Source organism: Eleutherodactylus coqui, chromosome 6 (genome assembly GCF_035609145.1).
Source record: "Eleutherodactylus coqui strain aEleCoq1 chromosome 6, aEleCoq1.hap1, whole genome shotgun sequence".
In the NCBI taxonomy this organism is placed as follows: domain Eukaryota; kingdom Metazoa; phylum Chordata; class Amphibia; order Anura; family Eleutherodactylidae; genus Eleutherodactylus; species Eleutherodactylus coqui.
In genome coordinates this window covers 92,643,966-92,668,610 of record NC_089842.1, presented here as the reverse complement: position 1 = coordinate 92,668,610, position 24,645 = coordinate 92,643,966, and the positions used below count along the sequence as shown (strand labels likewise).

At 45.1% G+C, this 24,645-nt stretch overlaps 2 pseudogenes; both read right to left on the bottom strand.

The window, feature by feature from the left end:
• Nucleotides 1–3,721: 3,721 nt before the first annotated feature.
• Nucleotides 3,722–24,645, bottom strand: part of LOC136633651 (potassium-transporting ATPase alpha chain 2-like) — a 66,560-nt pseudogene continuing 45,636 nt past the window's right edge.
• LOC136631694 (potassium-transporting ATPase alpha chain 2-like) overlaps nucleotides 22,076–24,645 on the bottom strand; it is a 28,994-nt pseudogene continuing 26,424 nt past the window's right edge.

Genomic DNA, 24,645 nt, shown 5'->3' with positions numbered 1-24,645 from the left:
ATAGCGCTAAGAGTGGATTGGTGTGTGAAGCGTTATTTATTACCTTGTTCCCCCGTCGTCCCAGCGAGCAACGAGGGATCAAATAGATGCAGGTCAGGAACCCGCTCGTCAACCAGCCTCCTGATTGGCCGGAATCGGCACATGGGATGGGGGCGGAGCTATGCGATGATGCGTACAAGGGGGCGGAGCCAGAACGCCGCTGCTGCCAGACAGAGCCGAAGGGAAAAGACCCATCTGCGCAAGCACGTCTAATCGGGCGATTAGACGCTGAAGTTAGACGGCACTATGGCGACGGGGACGCCAGCAACGGAGCAGGTAAGTGAATAACTTCTGTATGGCTCATATTTAATGCACGATGTATATTACAAAGTGCATTAATATGGCCATACAGAAGTGTATATCCCCACTTGCTGCCGCGGGACAACCCCTTTAAATCAAGCAGCAATTGGTGATTTTATACATAGATGACATTGCTGTGCAGATTCTCACCATTGGGTGGCAGCAGAGGAACCACCTAATTGGTATAGGTTTGGAAGTTACAGTCCCTTATTGCAAAGACCTAGAGGTGGATATATAAATCTATGGAAGTGTTAGGACTATGGGGCCAACAGTAGACCAGTTTATGTGCCCCACAGAACCTCCAACTATGGCTGGTGCACTGACTGCAGGATAACAAGGTGGCAGTGAGCAGACCTCTCACCTCCTCCTCCTCCAGAGCAGCGATCCCAGGCACAGCAGGTCAATGTGTGAGTACTCTGCCCTGCTGTTCTGTCCCGTGGGTAGCGGTATCCTGGAGCTCTGGTGTGAAAACCAGGGTCCCCTGATTTAATGGCCGTTGCAGTCACTACAGGCTCTGAGCTGGCAGGCTCCCCCTCCCCTCTCCAGAGTGGAGCAGGCTCTCTGCTTCTCCTCACCTTCTCCCCCGCCCAGCCGACAGCTACATGGCACTGCAGGGACTTTTCCTCCTCACCACCGATGTCCAGAGGATGGTTGGGTCTGCGATGAGCTCCACAGCTGACAGGTGAGGCTGTTACTGTCTCCCTCTGTGTCTGGATGGTCTGAGTAATTGAGGCTGGGGATGTGCAGGCCTCACCAGGCCACAGTTTCTGCTGGTGCCTGCGCTCACTGATCTGCTTTAGGCCTCATGTCCACGAGCAGAATAGCATTTTAGATCCGCAGAGGATCACCCGCATGCGGATCCGCATCCTGTAGGGATGCATTGACTACCCGGGGGTAGATAAATACCTGCGGATGGTCAATAAAAGGGAATTTTAAAAAAATGGAGCATGAAAAAATCCGGACCATGCTCCGTTTTCGTGCGGGTCTCCCGCGGGGACGGCTCCCGCAGGCTTCTATTGAAGGGAGACCTAAATAAGAATTAACTTACCCGCAGCAGACCGGGCACCTCTTATCTTCCTCACGGCCGGATCTTCTTTTTTCGACCCGGTGGATGTGCCCGGCCCGCAGCCGGCGTGCCGAGCACATCCGCTGGCCGAAGAAAGAAGATCTGGCTGTGAAGAGAAGATCTGCCCATTCCGCTGCGGTGAGTTAATTCTGATTTTCAGCGCTCATGTCCGCGGGGCAGGAGGGACCCGCTACAGATTCTCCATGTAGAATCCGTAGCGGGCCTGATTTTCCCCGTGGACATTAGGCCTTAGAGGGGGCACTATCTGATCCTCAGCCTCCAGGAGAACAGCGCACAGGTGTTGCTAGCTGTCCCAGGCTCCTAGATTGCAGGATGAACCAAAATCCTGTTCAGCAATGGCAGAGCCCTGGCAGTGTGCATCTGTTCTCTCACCAAGTACTTTTTAAATGAGAGCATTGAAGTTTAAAACTGTCTTGCGTTAAGCTGAAACTTGGAAGAACGTTATTGTCAATGCAAAACAATGCCTCTGCATTTCAAATAAACTGTACATGTTGTTTTTGAATGCTAGCAAAAAGCTGAAGTAAACGGAGTACTTCCAGTTTGGAAGCAAAGCGAAAAGGATTCGTGTCATTTATTTCTTGGGCTACCATTCAGAAAGAGGTACTGGGGTCATGTGACAAACCACTGTTGATAATTTCTATCCATAGTAAACCCTTTGCCACTGCGCGCAACCGAGCCAGGCCCTTTGCCTCTATTGTTGGGAGGGATCGCAGACCCACCCGTGACATCTATCTTGTTTACCTGTGGTCTCCCCCACATTGGCTCGCCTACACTTACATGCCACATATGCTTGCTCTGAGTTCTATTGTCCCATCTGCCTGTTCTGCTAACTTGAAGAAATCTGGTAGCTCAGGGTGCATGTATATTGCAAAAGGAAGTAGGCGGTGGGGTGAGGTGAGGGGAGGGGGGGGGGGGGGGGGTAAATGGCTGTTAGAAACCTCTGACTCTGCTTATTTTCCAGGAACTAAAAACTGGGCATGGCATTGTGTCCACCAAATATTTTATTTTGCCCAGGGCCCTCTACAAACCTTGATTGAACCATACTTGTGTCCTTCATGGGAGAAGGGTACTTGGCAATGATTTTAAATCAATTGTCCGACCACACAGATACCATGTATAATGCAGTAGAGATTATTTTACAATGTCCCTGTTCTCCAACACAGCCTTGGGAGTCTTCACCAAGAAAGTATGTCCCTCTACCAAGGAATAAGAAGCTCTTTCTCCTGCCAAAATATCAGCATCAAACTTTGACTCAAACACTCCAGCCTTTGCTTAATCTGCTGTTGGTTCTTGCTCTTAAAGAGAGCCCACATCTTTCCTACGGTCTCCTCAATGGTAAAACCTTTTACTATGGAATGAAGGTCTTCTGGGTAATTTATAGCTGAAACTTAACAGTGTGTTGTACCCATTTCCATATAAGTCTTAAATCACAATAAGGGCACTTCCAAGGAGCAAGAATAATCTCACCATCCCATAAAATGACAGGCTAGCGGAGGTACATTTGCCAGTGTTGGTTACCTAAAGACTGACTAGACTTGCTGTGGTGGTTACATCAACAACCCATCCTTTCCTAGGAAAGTTACACAAAGCAAGAGCTCCAAAACATCCACTGATGTAGTCTACTCAAATAAGCTTCTATTCTCTCATTTCTAGCCTATTAGGCCATGTGAAAGTATTTAGTATTCTGTGTTACATTTGCTATTCAAGGATTAATATTTAGTCTGACTGAGCTGTCCTTGTAGTAGAAACAGCGTTTTCTAAAGACCATATTTAGTCATTGTATCCGTAGTCTTTCACTCTTATCAATGTAACTGATGTAAGCGGCACGTCATAATTTATTCATTCATCGGTGTTAGAATTTGTATGATTTGCTACTTTCTAAGGAGTTGTCCACCATGACTGGACACTATACTTTTCTTTGTCCTACTTTGCACTTTAAATGAAGTTAACTGGGCTGGCTCGGCAAAAAAGAGCAGAGTGGTGACTTCACACAGTTGATGTCTTTCTCCGATCATCCTCGTTAATTAATTTGGACACATGAGAGAATTCCCATCCTAATAGTCTTATTGCTGATTCTAAATTTAAAGGAGAACTCCTACAGCCACAATAGTAACTGCTCAGTTTATCTACAATACTTTTACTATACTATATGTAGGGTGTTGTCTATTTCTACAACATAAAAAAACAACAAATCACCACTATTTAAAATTAATTTTATTTATTTACATTACGTGACTAATTATATACAATTATACAACAGGTACATTCAAAAAAATTTTTCCTATAATAGGGCATCTTCATTCAAGCGTGAAGGATCTTTAATAATAAAGCTCCTTATCCACCCAACCTGAAATAAACAAGAAATTGAGAATGAATAACCACTCACAAGTTGATGTATGACATCTTCTCTGATCATAGTTGATGTTTTTAAATCTTTACCTTTCTACATTTAGACCTTTGCTGCTGGCCAAGTGGTGGTCATTAGGAGGTCAAGACCAAATTTAATCTAATTTCGTGTTATGGGCAAACTGTAGATGAACGAGAAGTCTCATTCAAGGTGTATCTTGAATACAGTCAGGTTTTCCTAAATACTATTTGAGAGAATCAAACTAATCCTATATTAGTAATATAATTAGCTTATAGTTCCCATAAATGGATAGACAAGACCACCTAATACGTCTTGTAAGTAGGGAAGATGAGCATCAGTTTTTTAACAACCTTCGGCAATGACAGCTCAATATGAAACATAAGAGCAGCTTGGCAGGTATTTGACCATCCATATCTGTCATTACTACATGCTGTAATGGAGCCATCGTGACCTAAAGGCCTACAACCAATGTTCTCTGAAAGTGTCTAGATACCCATGTGTATACAGTGGTCTACAATGATATGGTACAAAGTTTCATATTGTAAATACTTACTGCCGGGGAAACGTCTTATGAGAAGTTTTCAAATTTCATCATAAACTAAGAAGAGAAATGTATATTCGATTCCAACAAACCAGTATTCGATTCTGTGGGAAAGTGTCACATTTGATTCTGATTTAACGAAATGATGGTGAGGCAGCTGAAATATGCACATATCATATGGTAAAGTCTGCAATTTTGGGGATAGCATATTACTTCTGACTTTACACAGTGACTTAGGGTAGATGGCTACTGCAATGTCAACATCACAATCAAGACCTATTCTACTTCTAGTATTGCATCTTATCAGTCATGAAGGGGACTATCACACCAACTGATGGGCAACCAACTCCTGCTGTACGATCATCTGATTAAAGGATAGCACCAAGAGTTGATGCTTAAAATATATAACCTTAGCCACTACCATGGTGACATAACTGATTGTACTATTGGTGTCTAATGCCCAGTATTATCATTGAGCTGCATGTCACATTTTCAATGATATTTGATATTGTATGTAGAGATGAGCGAACACCAAAATGTTCGGGTGTTCGTTATTCGTAACGAACTTCCCGTGATGCTCGAGGGTTCGTTTCGAACAACGAACCCCATTGAAGTCAATGGGCGACCAGAACATTTTTGTATTTCGCCGATGCTCGCTAAGGTTTTCCTGTGTGAAAATCTGGGCAATTCAGGAAAGTGATGGGAATGACACCGTGACGGATAGGGCAGGCGAGGGGCTACATGTTGGGCTGCATCTCAAGTTCCCAGGTCCCACTATTAAGCCACAATACCGGCAAGAGTGGGCCCCCCCCCCTCCCAACAACTTTTACTTCTGAAAAGCCCTCATTAGCATGGCATACCTTTGCTAAGCACCACACTACCTCCAACAAAGCACAATCACTGCCTGCATGACACTCCACTGACACTTCTCCTGGGTTACATGCTGCCCAACCGCCCCCCCTCCCCCCCACAGCGCACACCAAAGTGTCCCTGCGCAGCCTTCAGCTGCCCTCATGCCACACCACGCTCATGTCTATTTAGAATTGCGTCTGCCATGACGAGGGACCGCAGGCACACACTGCAGAGGTTGGCACGGCTAGGCAGCGACCCTCTTTAAAAGTGGCGGAGCGATAGCCCACAATGCTGTACAGAAGCAATGAGAAATAGAATCCTGTGCCACCGCCATCAGGAGCTGCACACGTGGGCATAGCAATGGGGAACCTATGTGCCACACACTATTCATTCTGTCAAGGTGTCTGCATGCCCCAGTCAGACCGGGCTTTTTAATTCATAGACACAGGCAGGTACAACTCCCTATTGTGAAGTCCCTGTCGACCCACAGCATGGGTGGCTCCCTGGAACCCACTGGCGGTACACAGAAATATCCCATTGCATTGCCCAACACAGCTGAGGTAGTAATGTCGTGCTTAATGCAGGTGGGCTTCGGCCCACACTGCATGCCCCAGTCTGACTGGGGTTCTTTATAAGTGTACAGATGTAGTAAAAACTCCGTGTGCACCTACAGCATGGGTGGGTGCCAGGAAGCCACCGGCGGTACATAGAAATATCCCATTGCATTGCCCAACACAGCTGAGGTAGTAATGTTGTGCTTAACCCTTTCCAATCCAATTTGTATATGGTTTTCCTAGGGGGCTTACTCTTTTTCTGCTGTTATACAACGGCGCTATATGCTGGCTAAAGCCAGTACTGCATGAGCTGACACGCAGGATAGGCTCCGACAGCAGAGAGGCTGGCAATATACAGTAAGAGAACCCCGACGGACGTCTACCAACAACGGAGCTGTACAGCCTTAAACCCTAATGTCTTCACAGGTCACACAGTGGACTGGAAAGGGTTAATGCAGGTGGGCTTCGGCCCACACTGCATGCCCCAGTCAGACTGGGGTTCTTTACAAGTGGACACATGTAGGTTTAACTCCCTGTGGACCCACTGCCTGGGTGGGTGCCAGGAAGCCACCGGCGGTACATAGAAATATCCCATTGCATTGCCCAACACAGCTGAGGTAGTAATGTCGTGCGTAATACAGGTGGGCTTCGGCCCACACTGCATGCCCCAGTCAGACGGGTTCTTTAGAAGTGTACAGAAGTATTAAAAACTCAGTGTGCACCTACAGCATGGGTGGCTCCCTGGAACCCACCGGCGGTACACAAAAATATCCCATTGCATTGCCCAACACAGCTGAGGTAGTAATGTCGTGCGTAATGCAGGTGGGCTTCGGCCCACACTGCATGCCCCAGTCAGACTGGGGTTCTTTACAAGTGGACACATGTAGGTTTAACTCCCTGTGGACCCACTGCCTGGGTGGGTGCCAGGAAGCCACCGGCGGTACATAGAAATATCCCATTGCATTGCCCAACACAGCTGAGGTAGTAATGTCGTGCGTAATACAGGTGGGCTTCGGCCCACACTGCATGCCCCAGTCAGACGGGTTCTTTAGAAGTGTACAGAAGTATTAAAAACTCAGTGTGCACCTACAGCATGGGTGGCTCCCTGGAACCCACCGGCGGTACACAAAAATATCCCATTGCATTGCCCAACACAGCTGAGGTAACGTCAGCTGTAATGCAGGTGGGCTAAAAATTAATTTGATTACACTGTAGGCGAGGGCCCACAAAAATTGCTGTATCAACAGTACTAATGTACATCCCAAAAATTGGCCATGGCTAGCCAAGAGGGCAGGTGAAACCCATTGATCGCTTTGGTTAATGTGGCTTAAGTGGTAACTAGGCCTGGAGGCAGCCCAGTGTAACGAAAAATTGGTTCAAGTTAAAGTTCCAATGCTTTTAAGCGCATTGAAACTTATAAAAATTGTTCAGAAAAATTATTTGAGTGAGCCTTGTGGCCCTAAGAAAAATTGCCCGTTCAGCGTGATTACGTGAGGTTTCAGGAGGAGGAGCAGGAGGAGGAGGAGGAGGAATATTAGACACAGATTGATGAAGCAGAAATGTCCCCGTTTTGGATGGTGAGAGAGAACGTAGCTTCCATCCGCGGGTGCAGCCTACGTATTGCTTACGTATCGCTGCTGTCCGCTGGTGGAGAACAGAAGTCTGGCGAAATCCAGCCTTTGTTCATCTTGATGAGTGTTAGCCTGTCGGCACTGTCGGTTGACAAGCGGCTACGCTTATCTGTGATGATTCCCCCAGCCGCACTAAACACCCTCTCCGACAACACGCTAGCCGCAGGACAAGCAAGCACCTCAAGGGCATACAGGGCTAGTTCAGGCCACGTGTCCAGCTTCGACACCCAGTAGTTGTAGGGGGCAGAGGCGTCACCAAGGATGGTCGTGCGATCCGCTACGTACTCCCTCACCATCCTTTTGCAGTGCTCCCGCCGACTCAGCCGTGACTGGGGAGCGGTGACACAGTCTTGGTGGGGAGCCATAAAGCTGGCCAGGCCCTTAAAGACTGTTGCACTGCCTGGGATGTACATGCTGCTCGATCTACGCACATCCCCTGCAACATGGCCCTCGGAACTGCGCCTTCTGCCACTAGCGCTGTCGGCTGGGAATTTTACCATCAGCTTGTCCGCAAGGGTCCTGTGGTATAGCAACACTCTCGAACCCCTTTCCTCTTCGGGAATCAGAGTGGGCAGGTTCTCCTTATACCGTGGATCGAGCAGTGTGTACACCCAGTAATCCGTAGTGGCCAGAATGCGTGCAACGCGAGGGTCACGAGAAAGGCATCCTAACATGAAGTCAGCCATGTGTGCCAGGGTACCTGTACGCAACACATGGCTGTCTTCACTAGGAAGATCACTTTCAGGATCCTCCTCCTCCTCCTCCTCCTCAGGCCATACACGCTGAAAGGATGACAGGCAATCAGCCGGTGTACCGTCAGCAGCGGGCCAAGCTGTCTCTTCCCCCTCCTCCTCATCCTCCTCATGCTCCTCCTCCTCCTCCTGTACGCGCTGAGAAATAGACAGGAGGGTGCCCTGACTATCCAGCGGCATACTGTCTTCCCCCGCCCCCGTTTCCGAGCGCAAAGCAGCTGCCTTTATGGTTTGCAGGGAATTTCTCAAGATGCATAGCAGAGGAATGGTGACGCTAATGATTGTAGCATCGCCGCTCACCACCTGGGTAGACTCCTCAAAATTACCAAGGACATGGCAGATGTCTGCCAACCAGGCCCACTCTTCTGAAAGGAATTGAGGAGGCTGACTCCCACTGCGCCGCCCATGTTGGAGTTGGTATTCGACTATAGCTCTACGCTGTTCATAGAGCCTGGCCAACATGTGGAGCGTAGAGTTCCACCGTGTGGGCACGTCGCACAGCAGTCGGTGCACTGGCAGCTTAAAGTGATGTTGCAGGGTGCGCAGGGTGGCAGCGTCCGTGTGGGACTTGCGGAAATGTGCGCAGAGCCGGCGCGCCTTTACGAGCAGGTCTGACAAGCGTGGGTAGCTTTTCAGAAACCGCTGAACCACCAAATTAAAGACGTGGGCCAGGCATGGCACGTGCGTGAGGCTGCCGAGCTGCAGAGCCGCCACCAGGTTACGGCCGTTGTCACACACGACCATGCCCGGTTGGAGGCTCAGCGGCGCAAGCCAGCGGTCGGTCTGCTGTGTCAGACCCTGCAGCAGTTCGTGGGCCGTGTGCCTCTTATCGCCTAAGCTGAGTAGTTTCAGCACGGCCTGCTGACGCTTGCCCACCGCTGTGCTGCCACACCGCGCGACACCGACTGCTGGCGACATGCTGCTGCTAACACATCTTGATTGTGAGACAGAGGAGGATGAGGAGGAGGAGGAGGAGGAGGAGGGTGCTTTAGTGGAGGAAGCATACACCTCCGCAGATACCACCACCGAGCTGGGGCCCGCAATTCTGGGGGTGGGTAGGACGTGAGCGGTCCCAGGCTCTGACTCTGTCCCAGCCTCCACTAAATTCACCCAATGTGCCGTCAGGGAGATGTAGTGGCCCTGCCCGCCTGTGCTTGTCCACGTGTCCGTAGTTAAGTGGACCGTGGCAGTAACCGCGTTGGTGAGGGCGCGCACAATGTTGCGGGAGACGTGGTCGTGCAGGGCTGGGACGGCACATCGGGAAAAGTAGTGGCGACTGGGAACTGAGTAGCGCGGGGCCGCCGCCTCCATGATACTTTTGAAGGACTCCGTTTCCACAACCCTATACGGCAGCATCTCAAGGCTGATGAATTTTGCGATGCGGACGGTTAACGTTTGAGCGTGCGGGTGCGTGGCGGCGTACTTGCGCTTGCGTTCGAACACTTGCGCAAGCGACGGCTGAACGGTGCGCTGAACTACACTGCTGGATGGGGCCGAGGACAGCGGAGATGAGGGTGTGGGTGCAGGCCATGAGGCGGTAGTGCCTGTGTCCTGAGAGGGGGGTTGCATCTCAGTGGCAGGTTGGGGCACAGGGGGAGAGGCAGGGGTGCAAACCGGAGGCGGTGAACGGCCTTTGTCCCACCTTGCGGGGTGCTTGGCCATCATATGTCTGCGCATGGTGGTGGTGGTGAGGCTGTTGGTGTTGGCTCCCCGGCTGAGCTTTGCGCGACAAAGGTTGCACACCACTGTTCGTCGGTCGTCAGGCGTCTCTGTGAAAAACTGCCAGACCTTAGAGCACCTCGGCCTCCGCAGGGTGGCATGGCGCGAGGGGGCGCTTTGGGAAACACTTGGTGGATTATTCGGTCTGGCCCTGCCTCTACCCCTGGCCACTGCACTGCCTCTTGCAACCTGCCCTGCTGATGCCCTTGACTCCCCCTCTGAAGACCTGTCCTCCTGAGTAAGCGTTGCACACCAGGTGGGGTCAGTCACCTCATCGTCCTGCTGCTCTTCCTCCGAATCCTCTGTGCGCTGCTCCCTGGGACTTACTGCCCTTACTACTACCTCACTGCAAGACAACTGTGTCTGATCGTCATCGTCCTCCTCACCCACAGAAAGTTGTTGAGACAGTTGGCGGAAGTCCCCAGCCTCTTCCCCCGGACCCCGGGAACTTTCGAATGGTTGGGCATCAGTGACGATAAACTCCTCTGGTGGGAGAGGAACCGCTGCTGCCCAATCTAAGCAGGGGCCCGAGAACAGTTCCTGGGAGTGTTCCCGCTTCTGAGCAGGTGTCATTGTAGTGGAGTGAGGAGGCTGGGAGGAAGGAGGAGCAGCAGACAGAGGATTCGGATTGGCAGCAGTGGACGGCGCAGAACTGCGGGTAGACGATAGGTTGCTCGAAGCACTTTCTGCCATCCAGGACAGGACCTGCTCACACTGCTCATTTTCTAATAACCGTCTCCCGCGTGGACCCATTAATTGGGCGATGAATGTGGGGACGCCAGAAACGTGCCTCTCTCCTAATCGCGCAGCAGTCGGCTGCGACACACCTGGATCAGGAGCTTGGCCTGTGCCCACACCCTGACTTGGCCCTCCGCGTCCTCGGCCGCGTCCACGTCCTCTAGGCCTACCCCTACCCCTCAGCATGCTGTATTACCAGTGATTTGATTTCACAGGCAGGAAATAAATTGGCGCAAGACTGCAGGCCAAATATAATTTTTGCCCTTTTTGGAAAACGAAAGGCCCCACTGCCTCTAGTGAATGAATTATCTAAGTTTAATAACTGTGCTGTGTCCCTGCTTATGTGTCACAGAACGTGAGGGTAGCAGAGTTATTAACTGTGGCAGAGCAGGTATTTTTTTTCCCAATTAAGGAAAGCAAATGGCGAACCCAGCAGTAAAGCGTAGCTGGGTGCGTATGATTTAGCAATGTTTTTCACGCAGCTCACACGTCTCCACAGGCGTAAGGACGGACACAGGCTGGACAAATAGATTTGTTTTCAGTTTTTTCCCACCAACAGGCAGCACTGCGTATATTCAATGAACCTGAGAAGTTTAATAACTGTGCTGTGTCCCTGCTTATGTGTCACAGAACGTGAGGGTAGCAGAGTTATTAACTGTGGCAGAGCAGGTATTTTTTTTCCCAATTAAGGAAAGCAAATGGCGAACCCAGCAGTAAAGCGTAGCTGGTTGCGTATGATTTAGCAATGTTTTTCACGCAGCTCACACGTCTCCACAGGCGTAAGGACGGACAGAGGCTGGACAAATAGATTTGTTTTCAGTTTTTTCCCACCAACAGGCAGCACTGCGTATATTCAATGAACCTGAGAAGTTTAATAACTGTGCTGTGTCCCTGCTTATGTGTCACAGAACGTGAGGGTAGCAGAGTTATTATAACTCTTGGAGAGCAGGTATTTTTTTTCCCAATTAAGGAAAGCAAATGGCGAACCCAGCAGTAAAGCGTAGCTGGCTGCGTATGATTTAGCAATGTTTTTCACGCAGCTCACACGTCTCCACAGGCGTAAGGACGGACACAGGCTGGACAAATAGATTTGTTTTCAGTTTTTTCCCACCAACAGGCAGCACTGCGTATATTCTATGAATAATAACTGTGTTGTGGCCCTGCCTATACAATTCTTTCCCTGCAGTATCAATGGAGGGTGGAATGCTCTGCAGAGGCGATTTTGAGAAGCCCAAAAAAAATGCAGCACAGCTAACAGCAGCCTGGACAGTACTGCACACGGATAAATATGGCCCTAGAAAGGACCGTTGAGGTTCTTGAAGGCTACACTCACTCCTAACACTCTCCCTGCCTATGCAGCACTTCTGTCCCTAATGCCAGGTGCAACGCTCTGCAGAGCCGATTTTGAGAAGAAAAAAAAATCCCACTGCTAACAGCAGCCAACACACAGCTATCAGTGGCCCTAATAAGGACCTTTGGGGGTCTTGAAGCCTACACTAACTACCAATTCTTTCCCTACAGCAGCTCCGGTACAAACAGCACTGTCCCTCATCTAACTCACACCGCATCTGAGGCGAGCCGCGGGAGGGGCCGACTTTTATATTAGGCGAACACCTGATCTCGCCAGCCACTCACAGCAGGGGGGTGGTATAGGGCTTAAACGTTGCAGGGGGAAGTTGTAATGCCTTCCCTGTCTTTCAATTGGCCAGAAAAGCGCGCTAACGTCTCAGGGAAGGAAGTGAAAGTAACCCGAACACCGCATGGTGTTCGTCACGAATAACGAACATCCCGAACACCCTAATATTCGCACGAATATCAAGCTCGGACGAACGCGTTCGCTCATCTCTAATTGTATGTCCATGGGTAGGTTCAACTTCAAGGGTAAAATGGGCTGTTGCATGGATCAGGGTATGAATTCCACTTCTGCTATCATTGTAATATGGTATCTACTACTTCTCCATATAGTAATACTTACCGAATGGGCATAAAGTGCAAGCCTTCATTCAGCCCAGGGATGTAACAGAGGCCTACCCCAATGACTACTTATGAGAGTAAGCCCAAGAAGATGATTTTGTTCCTGTGGAAATAAAAATGAGTATAAAGCAAGGAAATACCAGATAGATTTTGTCTTTTTAGTACTGCCTTTGTGCCAGGGATAGCACTGTTGTATTGTAAGTTAGCTCCAAAGGTTGTCCCTTTGTGATTCAGCTGTGTTGGCTCCTCTTCTGGGTACACCCCTGCTTAAACATAATATATGAACATAACATGACATCTTACTGATAGAAGTTCCATAAACTAACTGACTCACCTGAAAAAATTCTTGGTCATCAGGGTGTTCCTTCTCGTTTTTCGGATAAGTATGTTCATCATCTGGCAGACCACAATACTGATAAAGAAAGCAGAGTAGCAGTACCACTCCTGGTTGAGACGCTGTACATAGGTCTGCAAAATAGAGACAAGATTATACAGGTTACTTTGTTTTAAAGTATTCATAATTTGCCTATGATGTCACTGCAAAAATATACATTGCTGGTTGTGCTGGGACTTGAGCAATGATTAGTGTCAACAATGTCACCATTCAAGCTAGTGAGGCCTAATTTGATGTTACTGTAGGACTTTAGGTGCAGAAAAAAACGGCTCTTTGGCAGACCTTATTAAAGGTCCGTAGCCCTTCCATGGAAATAATACTGATATCAGCACTATAGCTTGGCTTTCCTTAATCCAATGCGAAATGTTCAGTTTACTATTCTAGGCAAGGTAAAATAACTTGTTGGCGGAAACCAGCATGCATTGCACATGCCACACCAAAACCCCTCTTGGCTATACCCCTGCTATATAAGATATATTGCAGCTGAAAAGTGCAACAACCATTTCAGGGAATGTAGAGGTGTAGTTCTACAATAGTTGGATAGCTGCATTATACTACAAAGACTACTGAATTATAGCAATTGACTATCTCCTCAGTGCAGTTGTCCATAAATATGAAAGTCTATCCCTAATAGGTTGCCTATCTTCTTGTTCCGCATGCTCACCCATTCCTGCCCATAACTGTCTTCTAGCTCATTGGTGTTTTTGTCCTCCCATAGAACTCGGAGTCCAAGTAGTGTAGCTGGAAGGTATCCTTGTTGAGCCATAACTGTGAAATAATTCACAAAACCGGCATAGGTTTCCATTGCAGCTGTGGGGCAAATAATACATGCACATGTAAGCCTCTTGGTATGGGATCTCTTTGCATTGTGGTCGTTTGATTTGACAATAAAAACGTAAGTTTCATAATAGATTTTTCTTACCTATGTGAAAGTAGGAATATGACAACTGCATGTTCACCAGTCGCTCTTTGAGGGGGTTACGTGGCTTTCTGGTCATGATATCATTTTCTGCTTTCTCATACGCTAAGGCAATGGAAGGAATCTGAGGGAGTCAGAGAAAATGAGTGACGTTAAGAAATTTGCCAATCATAGTAAATTACATGTCGGTTGAGAAGATGCTAGGTTATTTGTAGACTATTCCTTCCAAGGAGGTCACCTGAACTAAGTCATGGGCATGCAATGTGTATTGATGCATTAAATTCACATATATGTTCCAAAATGTGAACTTACAATATCAGTTCCCAGCTCTATAAAGAGGATGGTGATGGTTCCTAAGGGCAAGGGGCAGCTAATGATAACATAGACCATGAAAGGGATCATCTCCAGAATGTTCTTGGTCACAGTGTATGAAATGGACTTCTTCAGGTTGTCAAATATCAAGCGCCCTGAGAGGAGAATGATATTTATAAGTTATTAGGAAAAATTGCCAAAAATGGCAGAAATATATATATAGAAATTTGTTTGTGTTCCAGAAAATGAGCCATATTCGCCCTTCTCAAAAACATATCTGGCTGTAAGGGCTCTCTTATATGGAAAGATTATCAGTGTATCGCTAGATCATGCAAAACTGAGCAATAATCGTTCTCTGTAAACACTGCCAGCGATTGAAAAACAAATGATAATTCATTCGCTTATTGCTCAGTTTAAAAATCAAGTGATGATTGACCTGTATAATCAGGCAGCCGTTCATCAATGAACCACTGCCGGTTTACTCTGAATGGAGGTGGATGACCAAAAGGGATCTCCAGCACGGTCTGCCCCCATGCAGTAAGCACAGGATTGTTAATCATTGGGATGACTGTTGGAGGTTTAAGTGTCCAACAGTCGCCCCATGTAAAGGGATCCTAAGGACCTCAAAGTGAACCCTCCCTTCCATTCATTACAACAGGAACCCTCCCCCACTAGTAAGTCTAGAATAAAAAGTTAGATGCACTAAGTTCTACCTTTAACAAAAGCCCCACTCTTTATCTACCTATTAGCCAAAATTAGAAGAAATGAAGAGGAAAATCTCTGCAACATTTCTACAAGGTTCTTTGTTTCAAGGGAATGTAGAAGTACAAACTGACAACACTAAGAACCAGTCTTTCTTGCTTCATTTACCACTCATCTCTATGGTTAGCTTCTCTTAAAATAGGGTACAATACTAGAATGATGCATTTTATCTTGGAAAAGGAATGGTTTACTTTTAAACCAATTTACTAATGCATAGAGCGCAAAAATAAAAGATCCTTCTTGGGCTCTTTGGGACGTTGAAACACTTTTATTCCCAAAGCAGCCATCTTACCTTCTTCCACACCAGTGACAATAGAAGCAAAGTTATCATCCAGAAGAATCATATCAGCTGAATGTTTGGCAGCATCCGATCCAGCAATACCCATCGCCACCCCAATATCGGCTTTCTTCAATGCAGGGGAGTCATTCACACCATCTCCTGTCACAGCCACAATGGCCCCCTGATGGTTGGAGATATTGTGTTCTTAGTATATTCATCTTAAAGTCAACTTTGAGTTACAATTATCTATGCGTTAAGACTGTAATGGAACTTACCAGTCTCTGACAACCTTCAACAATGAGAGAAGAAAACAATAAACTGTTAAAAACACTCTGCGCTGCCAGAGATGGTGAGCATAAAAAGATTTTAGCCTCTATTTCATAAGTAAGGTGATAAATAAACACTTACTCTATAGGAGGGGGGTATGTGATGCAGAATCCCCCTCCTTGTAGTGAAGACCCCAGATAATCAAACCAATCCTCTTTACGCCCAATGTAAAAGAAAGATTCTTCAAAGGTTTATTCTCCTCCTCCAAACACAGATGCCGTGTAAACACAACACCCAAGTGAAGAGCGGACAAATACAAATGCCGTATGCGTATAAAACACAAATGCAGAACGGACAACGCGTTTCAGTACCTCCACGGTACCTTTCTCAAGTCCAGTACACAATACATGAAAAACAACGATATATATACACCTTAATGAACGGAGATGTCTTCACTCCGGTCGGTCCCTGGGTAGCGCCATATTTGTGGGTGGAGTTAATGACATCACATATGGGCGGGGTTATTGACGTAGGAGAGTATGTATTGTATTACGTCAATAACCCCGCCCATATGTGATGTCATTAACTCCACCCACAAATATGGCGCTACCCAGGGACTGACCGGAGTGAAGACATCTCCGTTCATTAAGGTATATATATCGTTGTTTTTCATGTATTGTGTACTGGACTTGAGAAAGGTACCGTGGAGGTACTGAAACGCGTTGTCCGTTCTGCATTTGTGTTTTATACGCATACGGCATTTGTATTTGTCCGCTCTTCACTTGGGTGTTGTGTTTACACGGCATCTGTGTTTGGAGGAGGAGAATAAACCTTTGAAGAATCTTTCTTTTACATTGGGCGTAAAGAGGATTGGTTTGATTATCTGGAGTCTTCACTACAAGGAGGGGGATTCTGCATCACATACCCCCCTCCTATAGAGTAAGTGTTTATTTATCACCTTACTTATGAAATAGAGGCTAAAATCTTTTTATGCTCACCATCTCTGGCAGCGCAGAGTGTTTTTAACAGTTTATTGTTTTCTTGTCTTTTTTGGGGGCTCTCGATTTGAGAAACCCCTCTCCACCCTGCAGCTCTCCCTATGTTTAGGTGATTTGAGAACGGTGATTTTAAAAGGGAACATCAGGACCTTGTGGCGCACTTTCCATTTGTTCTTTTTGGTTCATTGAACGGCACACCGCAAGGTAGCCGGGCCGCTATCTTTTTTCGGACTTGCGCGACTAAGGTATGAATCTACTCATCAGGGAATGGGAATCCCTCCCAACTCGTTTAAAAGGGTCCCTATCAAGGCACTCTGAGGAACATTTATCTATTAAAATGGATTCTATTCCAACCTTATTTTCTGAAGATTGGACGTGGGGATCGGGCCAGTTGGAACATCCACCAGAAAGGGAAGTAAGGAGATATAGATTGAAAACTTGTATTGAAACTCTCTGGCGACATACATTGGACTGGTTATTCTTGGGTCTATATGTAGAGAACCAGACAGCTCCTAGAGGTCTAAGAGTCAGCATTCCTCCTGCTTTTATGAATGATGACACATTTAAAGGGGAATGGAAACTAATGTTATTAACGTTCTCGGAATTAATGATAAATAAGATTATATGTAAACAACAACAATTGAGTTTGGATTGTCTTAAAGAATTGTATTGTTTAGCGACTCACTGTAATGAGGACGATTTTGCTTATGCCTTAAGCTTTTCCAATCATATGGAATTTAAGATCCTAACTAGAAAAAATGAAAAACTAAAAAGGGATTTGAAAGATCTAGCCTGCGAGAAACTCTTTAAGTGGGAAAAGGGGAAACCCGGGCCAACCACAGATATAGATAATAGAAAAGGGGAGGTTGAGAATGGAACAACCAAAGCGGTTACGGAGAGAGCCAATAAGATAGATAGAACTCATGAGCCCACATCGGGCCCTAGTAACTCAAGGTATACATGGAGATCGGTGACCCATAATAATGATAGACTCACTATGAGGAATTATGGGCACTCTTATAAACCCAATCACTATAATAGAACCTATGTAAATAAAAAATACAGATACCCAATGCAAAAAAATAGGGAAGAGTACCCTGATCATTCCCACAGACATGGTCCTTATATACCTCCCTTTAAGAGGTTACCACGGTTATATACCGGACCAGCAGAGGGAGCACAAGATCATTAGAGGAAGAGAGGGACAGCCCAGATGAAAATAACGGATAATGGGGGAGAAAGAAATAGTGTAATAATTATTAGGGGGAGCCCCCTACCCACGGATCAGAGAGACAAAGGGAACCAGGACCATCAGATCATCTCTGCACGCATACTTGAGGAGACTCTATTAGGGGGCCCGACTGGGTCGTCTCCTCCATCTTTTTTAGATCAGGGCCCTTCAACCTCACAAGAGCCCTATATAGAAGCTTTAACGACACCCAGGGTTCCACAATACCCTCCCCAGGGACAAAGGAGACAACATCTAGCAGAGGAGAGGAACAACCAACCAACGATAGAACAACGGGAAGAATCCGGAGGAGGAGCAGACAAGAAAAATGGGGAGCAGGAGCAACCCCTAGATCTCTCCCAAAAAACCAACAATTTAATCATACTACAAAAGAACAAAGGGAAAGGGCAGGTGAATCAAGTGACAAAATTGAACCAAGAGGGGCATCGGCCAATAAGTCCCAGAACCACAAGGAGTGTAACATCGAGAAACCCGAAAGCCACACAGGGTCCACGAAATGTAATCACGCAATTCTACAGTTTGGCGAAGGAGGGACCACCCAACCAAAGAAGACTCTCAAGAGGAGAAGGGGGAGAAGAGGGGGCAAAAACACTCACAAGAAAGACCAAAGGAACACCGACAACGAAATAGTTGATACAGAGGAGGAGGAACTTGTAGGAATCTTTAACATCTCCGACTATTTACTGACTAGGAAGGAACTTAATGTGTTAGCGGACGGATTATCCTATAGCCCACACACAGGGGCTAGCTTATTTGAACTCTTTGTGGACTTGAACACCTTTATAAGAAAGATGACACTGACCAGGCACTTTGAATTGAAAAAATTGATAGATCAACCATCAAAAAGAGAAACTCCCATTGTGGATCCAGCGCTAGAACCCTTGAGAACTAAATTGAAACCAAAGAGTACATTTTACCCCTTGGAAAGCAAGGGGTGCTTTCTAGAAACATTCTATCAAAAGGTAATGAATGACTTCTCGCAAATTAAGAGTTTAGATTGGAAGAGGAAGAATAGGGGTCACCTAAAACGACGAGAGATCCTCTCCCATTTAGCCAAGAACGATCAGATAGTGATAAAGAAAGCTGATTAGGGGGGCGCAACAGTTATAATGAACGCAGCTGATTATGAAACTGAAGCCAATAAGATCCTGAATGATGGACATTACTATAAGAGACTAACAGAAGATCCAAAGAAACAAATTGAATCAGCATTAGCCACCTTATTACAAGAGGGACTGGATAAGAACTGCCTTACCAAGGAAGAAAAAAATTACATTCATGTCAAACAACCAGAAACTCCTTACTTTTATTTCCTCCCTAAAGTTCACAAAAACAAAACCCACCCCCCAGGACGTCCCATTATTGCGGGAGTCAACTCCATCACGTCAGCATTGTCCGAGTTTGTTGATTTACATCTACAAAGAGTTGTCAGAACCCTACCAGCTTATACAAAGGACACGGGGGACTTCCTAGAAGCATTAAAAGGAGTGGTGTGGGAGGAAGGCTTCATATTCTGTACCCTTGACGTTACAGCATTGTATACCAACATACCCCACGAAGGAGGCATCAGAGCAGTAAACCACTTCCTTTCTAAAGATCCCAGGATACCCACACAACAAAGAGAATTTATTCTAAAATCAATAGAATTCATTCTCAAGAACAACTATTTTACGTATAAGAGGCAATACTTTGTACAACATACTGGAACCGCTATGGGAACGAAATTCGCGCCAGCCTATGCGAATCTGTATATGGGGGCATTGGAAGAGGAGATACGAGAAAATGGAATCGTGTTTTATCGGAGGTTTATAGACGACATCTTTTTGATCTGGAGAGGAAGAGAAGAGGATCTACTTACTTTTATAAGAACACTAAATTCAAACAAATGGGGATTAACCTTCACACATGAATACAGCAAAACTAATGCAATATTCCTGGACATAGAGGTGTATGTCGAAGACAATAGGATGAATACAAGGACGTTTTTCAAGAAAACTGACACAAACAGTTACTTACACTACACAAGTTGTCATGCGCGATCCTGGAGAAACAACATCCCTTACGGGCAATTTATTAGGTTAAGAAGAAATTGTACCAAGAAGGAAGACTTTGTAAATCAGGCGAATATGCTTAAGGAAAGATTTCGAGAAAAGAAATATCCAAATCAACTTAAAGAGGGAGCCTATGAGAAGGCCCTGAGGCACCAAGAGAGAGGATGGAGGGAAAAAGAAGGACAAATCAAAGAAAAACATGAAGAAGATGGAGAAAAGTGTCCCAGATTTATCACGAAATACAGTATCCAACATGGGACCATAAGAAAAATTCTCCATAAACATTGGAACATCTTGAAAGAGGATCCTTTTTTGCAGAAAACTGTAGTAGTGAATCCAGTTATCACCTTTAGAAAAAACAGAACGATTAAGGATATTGTGGCGCCTTCATGCCCGCATAAGAAGAATTTAAAGAAGAAACCCGGGAACACCTTTTTGAATACAACTAAAGGAGTTTATAAATGCGGGATACCAAGGTGCAAGTGCTGTGCTCAGATTACACACAGCAGAAACGAGGTTCTGATACCGATGGATAACACCACACACTGTATAAAAACTCGACTGAATTGTGGTTCAAGATTTGTTATCTATCTCCTGGAGTGTCCTTGTGGGCTGAAATACATTGGGCGCACAATAAAGGCATTGAGAATCCGGATTAATAAGCATAGGAACAACATAGTGTCAGGATTCCAGAAACATAGTGTTTCGCGCCACTTTTCTTTGTCACAATAGAGATGCCTTGGGCCTGAAAATTACACCGATAGAAAAAATAGATAATGAATCTTTCTCCCTCTTAAAAAAGAGGGAGATGTTCTGGATCTTCAAAATGAAAACCCTGATCCCTAATGGCTTGAATGAGGTCCTGGAAAAGAACTTTTAAATTTTCACACCATTTTTAAATAAATCAATCAATAAATAAATTTATAAATATTTAGTCCTGGGGCCATCTCATCCCTTTAAATATGTGAAGGAGTTGAGAGGGGCATATTATGTTTGTTCCGCCCAGGAGTCCCTCAAGTGTAGGTACGCACTCACACCGGAAGGGAGTGAAAGAAAAAAAAAAACAAAAAACTGTTGATGGTTAAGCATATATACTTTCCTTGTCTTTTTTCCCTCTCCTTGTTTAGTCTTAGTTAAGTGCATTGATTGAGGTTTTTATCTGCATGTAATTCATTTATTGTTTTCATTTTTAATGCCAAGTTGAAAGGGAGATGTCTGGACTCCGTTCCATCTATGTCCTTTAATAGCTTTCCCTAAATATTTATTTTATTATTTTATTTAAGGGGCTGAATCCCTTGTAATCTCCATTAAGAGCATGCCCTCTAATTTTCATTTTATCTCGATGGCTAATGCTTCTTCCATTGAGTTTTTTCATACACGGGTTTAAACCTTCATCTGAAGAAACAACCTTGTCCCTTGTCTGACGTGCCCCTAGGGTCTTAAGGTCGGCCCACTGATGACGTATGCTTCACGTCAGGAATTCCCCCCTATACATCTTTGTGTGACTAGTCCCGCCCCCGACTGACGTAAGTCTCACGTCAGGGGCTCCGCCTTCGGCATCCCGTGGAACGGAGTAATGACTGAAAGCAAAAGAGAGCTTCCTCTCCTACGTCAATAACCCCGCCCATATGTGATGTCATTAACTCCACCCACAAATATGGCGCTACCCAGGGACCGACCGGAGTGAAGACATCTCCGTTCATTAAGGTATATATATCGTTGTTTTTCATGTATTGTGTACTGGACTTGAGAAAGGTACCGTGGAGGTACTGAAACGCGTTGTCCGTTCTGCATTTGTGTTTTATACGCATACGGCATTTGTATTTGTCCGCTCTTCACTTGGGTGTTGTGTTTACACGGCATCTGTGTTTGGAGGAGGAGAATAAACCTTTGAAGAATCTTTCTTTTACATTGGGCGTAAAGAGGATTGGTTTGATTATCTGGAGTCTTCACTACAAGGAGGGGGATTCTGCATCACATACCCCCCTCCTATAGAGTAAGTGTTTATTTATCACCTTACTTATGAAATAGAGGCTAAAATCTTTTTATGCTCACCATCTCTGGCAGCGCAGAGTGTTTTTAACAGTTTATTGTTTTCTTGTCTTTTTTGGGGGCTCTCGATTGAGAAAATCTCTCCACCCTGCAGCTCTCCCTATGTTTAGGTGATTTGAGAACGGTGATTTTAAAAGGGAACATCAGGACCTTGTGGCGCACTTTCCATTTGTTCTTTCAACAATGAGAAGCTTTTGTTGGGGTGAGGTCCGGGCAAACACAATTTCTGTGAGATATCTTAAGATGTCATGCAGTTCATCTAATTCCATGTCAATGATTTCACTTCCATTCACTACAATGGCGCAGGCATCTCTGTAATTTGAAGTGAACCGGTTAATATGCTAAGAAAACTTTAGCTGTAGATTAAAGAGATTCTGACAGTATTTAACATGGCTGCAGCATGGACACTCTCTGTGCACTATAAGGGTGCACTGTACAATATACAGAGAGTGGGGGGACGGGAGGGGGACATACATGGACCTAAAGGCTGCTGCAGTGTTCACATGCACATCCACAAGTATCGTAGTGGGTAAAATGTAAGGTTTTCCTTTAAATTTAAGCAATTCAAAAGCTTTATTCTTCTTTACAAATAGAGCTAAATAAAAAAGCAGACAGCCCAAAGATTAGAAAACAGATAGTTACAGAATTTGATGTGGATTTTTAAGCTGGTTGTGTAGTAACCCAGATGTGTCACCACATAATTGTACTGATAATTCTGGGAAATTGTATAAATGTGACTTCAAATCTGCTTTTAATTCATGAAATGTCTCATCTTGAAAGTGGGGGCTAGCATAGAGTTCAGTTTAGAAAAGCATAGTGTCACAACCTTCCACCGATCAGCCAATCAGCATTGGGTAAGTGGGAAGAGAAAAGTTATAAAAGTTGTTGTAGTGTTCCAGAAGTTTCAGTATAATAGAGAGCGCCACAGGTCGGTGTGATCCAAGGCTGGTGGAATATGTATAGACAATCACAGTGAATCCTTTCCTCAAAACTCCGATCCTCTGAGTCAAAGGAGAGCTGCAGATACAAACCAGGGGGTCTGGAGCCAGAACTCCCCCAGGTATAACAGAAAATAGGGTGTCACCTTTCTCAAGCCATATAAACACACATACAATACATACATTTATACATAATACACAATGAGAACATACCCTTCACATGTTTGTCAGTGCCGTGTTCCCTACGTCTCGGAGGGTAGGCGTATGTTGATGACGTCAAAATCGTCATTGAGCATCAATAATCTGGCTAGTAATAATGAGATTGTAATAAAAATGCGGATAAAGGAGGATCCATTGTCATAATGGATCGTGATTACTATGACATGGAGGCAAAACCCATTTTGAGTGATGGGAGATATTATCGAAAACTCGATGAGGACCCAACACAGAAATTCATAATAGAACTAAAGAATCTGGTGGAGGACGCTTTTGAAAGAAAATGCTTGACTAAAGATGAAAAGAATTTTTTATCAACTAAACAACCAGAAGTGCCCTACTTTTATTTCTTACCAAAAGTGCATAAGGATAAAAAAGGACCACCTGGAAGACCCATAATATCAGGGATAGGGTCCCTCACTTGCAATTTGTCTGAATACATTGACCATATATTACAGAAAATAGTGATAACCTTACCCGCATATTTGAAAGACACGGGGGATTTTCTACAAAAACTAAAAGATGTTTTGTGGGAATCAGGATATATCCTCTGCACCTTAGATGTTACATCACTGTATTCGAATATCCCACATGATGCAGGTTTAATAGCAGTGGACTCATTCCTTGAGAAGGAAAATCGAATGCCCACCCGACAAAGATTTTATCCTGGAGGGCATTAAGTTTATTTTGGATCATAACTATTTTACGTTCAATAAACAATTTTATATTCAAGAGAGGGGGACCACGATGGGCACCAAATTCGCACCGGCTTATGCGAATTTGTTTATGGGTGCCTTCGAAGAAAGTATAGACAAACAAAATATTGTATTATACCAGCGCTTTATAGATGATATCATCCTTATATGGAAGGGTAATGAGTTAGATCTGATACACTTTATTTCTCAGCTGAACAACAATGATTGCGCTCTTCAGTTTACGGCTAATTATAGTGAAACTTCTGCTACTGTTCTTGATATTGACATCTCTATCAATGACAATCAAATCCAGACGATTACACATTTTAAAAAAACAGATATGAACAGCTATTTAGATTATAAGAACTGTCATGCTAAAATCTGGAAAAATAACATCCCTTTTGGGCAGTTTTTAAGAGTCAAAAGGAACTGTACCAAAACAGAAGACTTCGCAAGACAAGCAGTAATCCTGAAGAAGCGTATTCTAGAGAAAGGGTATCCAATGAGTCTCGTTGAAGCAGCATACGAGAAAGCTCTTGCACATAGTATACCAACAAAAATTGTAAAAGAGTAGAGGGTGATTATAGATGAAAAGGGCAAGAAAACTATTAGATTCATCACCAAGTACAATAATCAACATAACCATATATGTAAAATTTTATATAAACATTGGAACCTTCTGAAAGAAGATCCTTTCTTACAGAAGATCTTACCCATCAATCCCTGCATCACCTTCCGGAGAAATAGAACTATAAAAAATATGGTAGCCCCCTCCTTGCCCGTACAGAAAGAAAATGAAAGGAATGAATATTGAAAAATCTAAATTTTTGAACCAAAGTTCTTTGAAAGGATCGTATAAATGTGGCCACGCTCGATGTAAGTGCTGTCAGTCCATCGTACATGCGAGAAAAGAAATTGCGATTAGTCCTGACAAACCTACATATAAAATTAGTTCCT